The 10,004-nt window shown below is 40.3% G+C and overlaps 1 long non-coding RNA gene across 1 annotated transcript; it reads right to left on the bottom strand.

The window, feature by feature from the left end:
- Positions 1–1,775: 1,775 nt before the first annotated feature.
- LOC109964185 (uncharacterized) lies at positions 1,776–8,468 on the bottom strand. The gene is made up of 4 exons (XR_002275480.1): positions 8,243–8,468; positions 7,386–7,478; positions 6,980–7,169; positions 1,776–1,938 (listed from the first exon to the last, which is right to left on the bottom strand). It is a non-coding gene; the product is annotated as an uncharacterized LOC109964185 (long non-coding RNA).
- Positions 8,469–10,004: the final 1,536 nt, after the last annotated feature.

The raw sequence follows: 10,004 nt of genomic DNA, 5'->3' as shown, positions 1-10,004 counted from the left end.
GGCTAACAGATGGTGTCCTCTACCAGAATGGAGTAATGGAATAAAATACTCTGATTCAGTTAGACGCACATATAAACACACATTGATCCTGCGAGAAAAGAGACTCGTGGGGATCTGAAGGAAGTTTTTGAGATCATTCAGTTGCCTGGAAAAAAAGGAGGCTATTTGGAGAAGTCTTTTCATCAGGGACTCTAGTCATCGAAATGAAATGTTCTTTTCTGATGTGGGCTTTTATAGGACTGTCAGAGAGAGAGAGAATGTGCTCACAACCAAGACATCTTAGTCACTGTGGCAGGCTGCACAATCAGTCTCAAACATGAATATTATGCATTGTAATAAATTTTGCAGAATACATGTCCCTTGATCATAGCTGATTTTGACAGAGACAATGAGGTTGGAAATGAGCTAAAAACAAAATCAAAATGGGACGAGTGTGTGCAGGCAAAATGAAGAAACTGGGATCAAATTTGGCTTTGATTACTGCCATCTGTGTAGGCTTGTTGGCCAAACCTGTCAAACATTTTTTCTGTTATTGATACGAGTTCAACTAGAGAGGACGGAGAAATGGAGTTTTAGAATGAATCCTGTACCATCTTCACCCAGGACTCATTTCATGATCGTGTCCGTGCATGTGAGACATCTTCACTCACTTTACTACTCATTGGACTAAAAGAGTTAATCTCATTAATGGATATTATTCTTAAGTGTGCTAACATCAGTGGTTATGCCTATCACAGCAATGTGTGTGTGTGTGCTTCTGCAGTGTGTTTTAGTATATCATTACATTGACCTAAATCAGTCAAAGAAAGTTGTCAGATGTGGGAATGATTACTGCAAACAAAATACTGTATATGTATGGCTGAAATAGGTAAGTATGGGGAATACATAGACAAAATAGCTAAAAGTAACAGAAATGGTTAATGATTAAAATGGGCAAAGGTAGTGGCTAAATAACTGACATAGCTTAAAAGTATGAATAAACAGTAATAATCCTCAGCTCACATGAATGGATAAATAGTTGGCTAATAGTCAGTGGGAGTGCATCTGATAAAAAACTGGAAACCAAAAATGCAGAAGACTTTTCCTTTGGGTCAAAGATATGTGAAGTTCCTCCTGACCAAAGATGTGATCCAAAATTATCCTTGTGCTATGTGCCATTCTGCCTCTCATTATGTAAAAGAAAATTATCATTCTTCACTGCAGAATATTACTGCTTGTCTTACCCTACTGACTTAGGAGGATTTTTAGATCACTGGGAGCCACAGGTGAATTTATTGTACCGTTAATTTAATCCGCCAAACAACACTGATACGAATATTAAAAAGATGTAAGATTTTGAAATTGATTTGCTGGCCTGCATTCTGTACTGTGTATTTTGGGAACAGAAAAAAACAGCAGAAATAAAATCTAGCTAACGTGATATTTCATTAAGGTTGGTGGATGATACGAATGCCAAAAGTAATCAGGGAGCCCTGATGCCTTGGGAAAGCTCTTACATGAAGCCCTCTCCAGTTTGTTATATCCTCCAGGTGTGTATGTTTGCTGATAGGCAAATCAACAGTAAACTCCCTTTGCAGTAGCAGGTTTTACAGACATTTGATGTGACTTTTTTAATTTAAAAGGAGAGCTGACGTGTAACTTGGCAGGCCCTGTACACTATGATGGGTGCTTGTAAAGGATATATGGTCAGTATAATAGTTTAGAGTCTCTTTTGTTATCTCACTACTGTAGGAACATTTTTTATTGCAGTCCTTCACTGTGCTTACCTCAGTGTGTGCACTGTTCTCTGACATGGTCACAGGACCAGTCCCTGTAGTTTTGCATCACCTCTTTGCTGGCCTCCACTCCATCATGAATGCACTGGAAACAATTCCCTGACTACAAATGGCTGTCAACAAGGTTGCCGGTTCAATTCCCACTCCGGCACTTTGTATGTCTCTGTAGAAGCACGGTCAAAGACACACAGTAGGTCAGCTCTGACATTTCTAATTACAGAACAGGACATAGTAGGGAGAGGGCTGTTAATACACTGTTTAGACTGACTGCTATAATTACAATCAGGCTGGATTCAGCCCGGCATAGCTGGGCCCCGTCTATAGGGCTGAGGTGTTAAACCACCCATGGCTCTCATTAAAGGACATGGGATAATGAGAGCACTCCACACACTTAAACTGGGAACACGTGCAAACACACACACACACACATCAGGTCCTAAGTTCACTGGGCTTTTACTGCATTCTGGCAAGCTTAATTTCACACTTTTGCCTCCAGTGACATGCACACCCTGAAAGGGGTGTGATTTTAAATAGAGTTATTGTGAATGGAGCCAATTAATAGTGTGTGGTTCCAATTATGCCATTCATTTTACTGTGCGCTAGCCCACATGGGAACCAGGAAATAAGTGTGAGGGAGAAATTTATGTAAGAAATAAAAAGGACAAAAAATGTTTCCAGAGATACAAGAAAAGGGAGAGAGAGGCATAAACAGAGAAAATGAGAGAGGAGAAAAGAGAGAGCAGAGGGATGGCATGAGGGTGGAGCAGGGGTAACCTGATCTTTGTCCCGATTAAGCCAAATTTATTTTGGAGGGTAGCAGAAACAGCTCTGTCACTACGCAGATCTACAAGGCTGGGGAGAAGAAGAAAGGCCAAGTTACAAAGAGTTAATAAGAGAAATTTGTAGACTGAGAATCAGGAGGTTCACTATAACAAAAAAGTCAGATTAGAAATGACTAATAACGTTATAGTATAGGAGGAGAGCATGGCCTAATGGGTAAACACAGCAGTCTAAACAAGAGCAGCATCACTCAGGTTGTCTGTCTGAACCAATAAAGAACAAACCGGTGTCTGGTATGTCTGTGTGTTTACATACAGTATGTCCAACTTGGCAGTGTCCATCCACAGGGACTGTCCTGACCTACATCTTACTGTCCACAGCTTCAAATAGCAAACAATAGGCTAAGCCCTACTTATGCGCAACATTACAGACACCTACTGCAGCTTAAAGGACCCTGATTCTCTGCCATTAATACAGTGTTTATATAGCTGTCAGAGAAGAGCAAGGCTACACACTGGCTACTGTGAATTAAGTACAAAGATAGTTGGAGAACAAATTGTATTTAGGGCAGTTTTTCCAGACAGTTTTTCCCCCCGATCCCTGTGTACTTAATGCACAGTCTCCACAAATTAGGCAGTGGTTATTGTGGTCAGACCTGGTTTAGGCTGCTTGGTCTCTGTGGACCAGAGGGATCCGACAGATTCAGATGGACTAAATTTAATTGACAGCTGCCTGGGAGACGGAAAGAGCAGAAACTAAGTACTCCATCTCACACTTCTATCTTTTTGATAGAAGTTGTTTTCTTGTTTCTGTCAAGCCAGACTTGGTAAGAGATGAAAGGATAGGAGAAGTTTACAGTATGTAGAAAGAGAAGGGCAAATGGAGTGATGGAAAGAAGGGCACACGCTGAGGGTAGCAGATTGTACTAAGGCTCTGTTTCTGACTGGTCACTCAATCTGGGTTACCTTGGTAACAACAGACAGAGCTGGACGGTATTGTCGTCTGGATATCTGGTGATTTTTTTCCCCATACTACAACTGACTCATGAGAATACAGTCAGAAGATGCATATTGCATGTCTGGTTTATTAATAGCTGTGATCATGTACAAGAATTCAGCATGCTCTGGTTAATGTGATGTACAGTATGCACTAATGCAATACTGAGTCATATGCATAGGTCTACGTGCGTTAGCTCATAGCAAACACTGTTTTTGCCAAAGCAATTACCCAGGTACGTGCTCCAGAGTAGATAAGAAAGTCTTAAAGAAAGAAATAAAGAACAAGAGAGGGAGCGTCTGTATGGTTGTTCTCGTTACAGTATCATAATTCAATAAAACTTTTATCTTACAACTGTATGTGCAAAGTTCACCTGTGTTTCTCAAGAACAGACTTTGAAAGTTGAGTTGTTTTGGCTGCATAGATTTGGCTGCATGGATTGTACACTCAGCTCTGAAACCTTTCTCTCTGTGCATCTGGTTGAAGTGGAATTCACTAAACTCCCACAGAGACAGGCACAGCGACACACAAAGCTTATACTGCTGCTATTGTCTCCTCATCAAACCACCATTGTCTCCCTGTCCGTGTGCATGTGCACAGTCATTGCTTTGAGTATTTGTGTATGGGAGGTATCTGGTAGTGTATATAAGCATGTGAGCTTATGTATGCACGTAAAATTGCAGGTCAGTGTGTTTTAGGAGCGGAAGTTTGTGGAGTTTGGGGTCAGTGGATTAGAAAACAACATGCACTGATATAAAAATGTGTATGTTTTACCAATGAGCATGAGACAGCTAGAAAAATGCAAAGTGGAGAAAGCAGGAAGAAATTAAAAAGCAAACTTTTTGAGATTGAATAAATGCTGATATGCCTGCAAAATAACTTTAAAATCTTTGTTAGAACAGAGCAATCAGCAAAGGAAAGAAAGCCACAGATCTACATGGCCTTTTGTCTTATCACACATTAAACAAGGTGACATCATGCCTGCTGGTAAGGCCAGTCACTGATACTACACTATTTACATCACTCAGAAACACTACTCCTGTTTACCTCAGTAGCTGCTCTGTGGTCCTTCATGTGACTCAGCTATCATCGTGCTACCGTGTCTACTCCTGTGTGATGTGATGGTGTGGTCAGCATTATTCCAGGCACTGAAACTCGAAACCTTCTGCTTAGCACTCCAGTCTGTGATATGGGTCTATTATTGTGTGGTTTCTTGGTGATAGATGAGAAATTTGATACCACTAACCATTAAAAAATTAAACATTTCTTTATTTTGTTGGTTATCTCAAGTAAAGCAAAGTTCAAATTATACAGTTTTTTGTTGAGTAGGAATAAAGAGTAAGCTTAAGCCCATCACTACAGAAACCCTAACCCTAACCCAGCTCTTGATTCTAGGTCAGATGTTCAAAAGCTCTGCTCGTCTCTTCCCTGTCCTACCCACCGTTTCACCCCTCCATCAGTCACCCAATCTCTGTTTGACCTGGCTGCCATTTCCCCATACCACAGAGCTCTCCATGTCTGTCAGAACTCTGTTTCTGCTCAGTGATAGATCTGAACAGAATTCTGTTTGTGTCCGACAGGAAACAATTAGATCAGTGTGTGTGTGTTTGTGTAACTGAGTTGGTGGGTGTATGAACCAACGTGAGAAGAGCAGGTGTTCAAGGCTGTCACTGAACAAACTCATTAACCAACCATTTGTTAAGCTCGAGACAGGATTAAACAAGAGATAAAGAAAAAAGAGGCAGAGTTGGGAGGAATGTTGGAGAAAGAAGAATAGAATGGAACTCAAAACAAAGTTTTGCTTGAGTTTACTGATGGTGGAACTTTTTCTGAACGGTTCAAAAATCCATGTCTTTTGAGTCAGGAGTCATAGCGGATCCAAACACTTGTACACTTTTCATGCAATATTCCAAATAATATGTGCATGACATTGTGCACGACGAAACTGATCTACTACGATCCTTTCACATCATTTAATGTCAAATGAACCATAAGAAGTCATCAGTGCTTCTACATGTGTTACGGTTTGAACTCGCTCCCCCCGTCTTGTGCTTTGTTTTGTAAGGACTTCCTGTTCTGTTTTACCTCACCTGCCCTAGCTTTACCCCAGTCTACAATCACCACACATTGTATTCACCTGTCCCTCGATATCCCTTGGTTGCCTGTGTATGTATACTCCTTCCTTCCCTTGGTGACTTGCTGGTTCACTGTGGTTGCTATGCCTGCTCACTTCACCCCATTTGGCCCGTTGTCTGTGTTCATCGTCTGGATCGAATCAGCTTCTCCTGTCTCCTGCACCTGTGCCTGCTCGCTCCCCTCTCTGGACTGGCTTCCTTGCCTCAGCTCCCCCTTATGTGTTTGGAACTCTGCTAGGTGTTCCCTGCCTCATCTGAGAACTCTGTTTTATTTGCTGCTCGTCATCTCTTCCCGTCCTGGGTTTCTCCTTGTCTTGTCTTGTGTTAGTCTGACTGCTCCCTGACACTTAGTTCCATTTTAGCTCAGTTCCACTTTGGCTTGTCAGGTTGAGCTCCTGGCTCTTTGTTTCCCCTGCTGCCTTCATATTAAATAAAACTGATTATCTCCGAACCTGAGTCTTGGGTCTACACACTGCGTCCTACCACGTTAGCCCGTTCCCTGACAGAATTTTCCTTCAGTCTGCAGCTTTTTAAATGCAATGTCACTTTCTTTTTGACTACAAAGATGGCAAAACAAGCCTAAAAACAGCAAATGAAAACCCTATTACTATAAAAAGTCATTTTGAGATGGAGCTGGTACAGCCCCCCGTTTTTAAGTAGTGCACATTCTCTTTTATTCTCTTAAATATTTAAATACCACTCTTCTCTTTCACCAGTAAGTAGGCACCCAAGAAAAATGACTAGAAGTAAATGGGGCTAAAATTACTACAGTGCCAATTCATTCATCTGTTTCCAACTATCTAATATCTGTTTCTAAAGACTGGTCATCATGGATGGACTGCCAAATGGGCCTACTGGGCACAGATCCTGAGGATTTCTCTTATCAGAATCAGAATCAGAATCTGCTTTATTGGCCAGGTGTGTCGGACACACAAGGAATTTGACTCTGGTACATCAGCTCTTAATGTGTATGTACATATCCCCATGCAAGGGGCAAGTAAACAGTAAATCACCATAAGGCTGTGTAATATAACAAAATAAGCAGTATTAACAAGCAACAAACAGTGCAAATGATGCAAAATACGCAGTATAAACAGACAGTAAACAATGCCAGAGTGTTTGTATGAAGAGTTTGTTAGTTAAAAACATAAAATGCCCAAAAAGAGATATGTAATGTTCCCAAATAGATGTTAAAAGGATGACAGAAAGATACAAAATGACTAGAGATGAGCAAAGAGAAGCAAAACGACAATGTTAAATGGACTGCACTTCTATAGAGCTTTTCTACCTTACCTGGACAAAGAGATCCACCCATTCACACACCGATGGTGGCTGCCATGCAGGGCGCTGGCCTGGTCAATGGGGTTCAGTGTCTTGGCCAAGGACACTCCAACATGTGGACTGGGGAGAACAGGAATCAAACTGCCAACCGTGGGATCAAAGTTTGACTCACTCTACCTCTCCACGCCACAGCTCAAGTTACCTAAAAGAGACACAAAACAACCACAGAGCGATACAAAATGAACACATGAAAACTAACAAAAGCATGGAGAAGCAAAATAACCAAAAGAGATGCAAACCAATAACAGAGAGATGGGGCTGCAATATGATCAAAAAGAGATCATGAAAAATGACAGTAAGGAGACACAAACTAAATGTGGGGGCCTGTCCTGTGTAGGAGGGGAGGGTGGCCTTTTACCAGTCTATGTCCAGGCGTCCATTTTCTCCTAATCTGTCCATGCTGGTCAAGCAGTCTCATCAGTATATCTGTGTGCTAGCCAACACATCCAAGCTAAAGAAATAAACAACACGAGTTAAATGAAATTTCCTTGTCATCATGAGGTTGATGTCTGATTCAACATTTGCCCAACATGTGTGCAGAAAAGAATAGAACAACACAGAAACAAAAATTACTTTAAAAACAAGTTAATGAAATACCCCATTCCCTGACAACGTTCAGTTACTACGCTGACACTGACTTGCTCTTTATATACACAGACAATAACATGTTATATTTAAGTGGTAAAGTTTTTTTTTTCCACATTAGACATTTTCATGTTTCATAGCAGAAAAGGCACTGGTGTTGCTAATGACATTAATATTAGGCTCATTCTATTCAATTGTATTATATTTTTTTGGAAAACAAAGGAAAACACACAGGTGTAAATAATAAAATGAATGATGGCTGAAATTCATTCAGCTACTTCACATTTAGGGTCCTGGTATTGTTCCTGCGGTCACACTTGAATGGAACAGAGACATTATTAATGTTGTTAGTACCATCTGTGCCTTTCCTGCTATGTTAAGTCAAAAGATCTACTCTTAAAAAGGGTATAAAGGTAAAAGCAGATCCCATACTGAACAGACAGTTGCACTGTACATTGTGTATGTATGCTAATTGCCTATCTTTGTTATTGCCAACAAAAATGGCCAGATGTGAGCATAAATATTTTAGAAAAGCTGCAGTGAAGATTAATGTGACAGAACCACAACAGCATGAGTTATTTAGTATTTAGATCATATTACTGTGCAGAACTAAAGATCATAGCCACTTACCAGTTTGCTCTGATTTTCAATGCAGCCAAATCAGGAAAAGTCTCCGGAATGAAACATTTTTCACCAACAGTAGCCTCAGAAGACCATGACGCAAACATGCTGTGTTGTGAATAATGCATACAGTGCCTGTCACTTTTAGCCACTGGGGAACTCTTGATCTTGCAATCATTATCACAACCACTATCACAATGCAGCTGCAGCTACATATAAACAGTGACAGGACATGTCTAGTCATGTTTGTGAGGGATGGTGAAAGTGGTTCTGGGAAATGTAGGAAATTTAGTTAGACTGAATTAGTTTGAGGATACAGAAAAAAGGAACATTACAACAATGTGCATGAACAATGTATGGAGACAGAAAAAGGGAGAGTGTGTATGAGCACACGTTTGTCACTGTTAAGACATCAGTTCTGTGTCAGTATGTCCAGATATTTACTGATTATTTTCCTCTCGCTATCCCTCCATCATCCTTCATCCCTTTGCCCTGTGTCACTGACTTACTGCTGTTGATATGTGTAATCCCCTCCTTTTATCTCCTTCCTCCCGCTGCCATGTCTTCATTATGTATTTGTCTGTCAATCACTCTCCCCATTAATTCTCTTTATACTGAGTGCTATTTTGGACACTTCTGTAGAGGGTGTGAGTGTATTTATAGCCCATAAACTAGAATGTGTAGACATGTGTGTTAATATGGTGTTGATGCCAAAATTAATCAAGTACAGCCTGCAGGATGTGTGTTAATGAGGTGTTTGGTTTCATGTACTATGTGTGTCAGTGAGTGCATGTACAGTATGTGTGTCTTGGAGTTCTGTTGTTTTATCTGGGTATGTCTATGGGAGTACCTTACACAAACTAATATGTTTGTCCTCAGTGACAACCTAAGGGAGAACATGGGATCAAATACTCCCCAGTGTATTAACTCACACCAAGATTTTCTGGATAATTAACCTGTTATTCACACACAGCCCAGAAATAGGTGTTTTCAAATGATGTGTACTAAATAAAGCTAAGAGTATAAACGTGGGGGCCTATTTTAATGAGCAACGGCACGATGAAGAGGCATAATGGCCTTGTGCAAGTTTATTTATTTATTTACAAATTTTTGTAATTTAATAATCAAAAGTTGTACCACTAGTTTATTTGTAAAATATGTGAGGGAGGAAATCATTCTCCATGGATGCAAGAGGAACAGGCATCAATCATAGCAAATGAAATCAGCCCCATTTAAAAGCAGAACATTCTCTGTCATCTAGTTTCACTAAAGATGGGACCAAGTGGGAGTATACTATGTTAACAGCTTATTAGATACACCTGTGCACTCTGATGCAATCCAATAAAATGGTCCAACAACACATTTTACATTTGAGTAGCTTGTAAAGTTTCTAACACTAACGGACAGGAGTTGATTCAGCTGCATTACATTGCATTAGTGAGCTGCTAATTTTTGTCTGTTCCCATTTAGACAAAAAAGGGCCACAGAAAAAAATCTCACGTTATAATGTAGTCCATTACAACAACACAGATCTGTCAGCATGTTGATTTAGCAGGTATGCTGTTTATCCGCTTCAACATCTTGATGTCATAGTTGACGTCATAGTGTTTTCAATTTTTGGTAAATGCGTCATGTTGGCAACATCACGCGCATTATCAGTCATGGATATATACACTACATGCATCCATAAGTTAGTTTAAAAAATAAATACTATCCCATACAGCTACATAGAGTAGCCGACACTACTAAGTCCACTTCAGTGTTCAGTCTG

This window comes from Monopterus albus, unplaced genomic scaffold (genome assembly GCF_001952655.1).
Source record: "Monopterus albus unplaced genomic scaffold, M_albus_1.0 scaffold84.1, whole genome shotgun sequence".
Classification (NCBI taxonomy): Eukaryota; Metazoa; Chordata; class Actinopteri; order Synbranchiformes; family Synbranchidae; genus Monopterus; species Monopterus albus.
The sequence above is the reverse complement of the archived record's forward strand: the minus strand, read 5'-3'. Positions and strand labels throughout refer to the sequence as shown.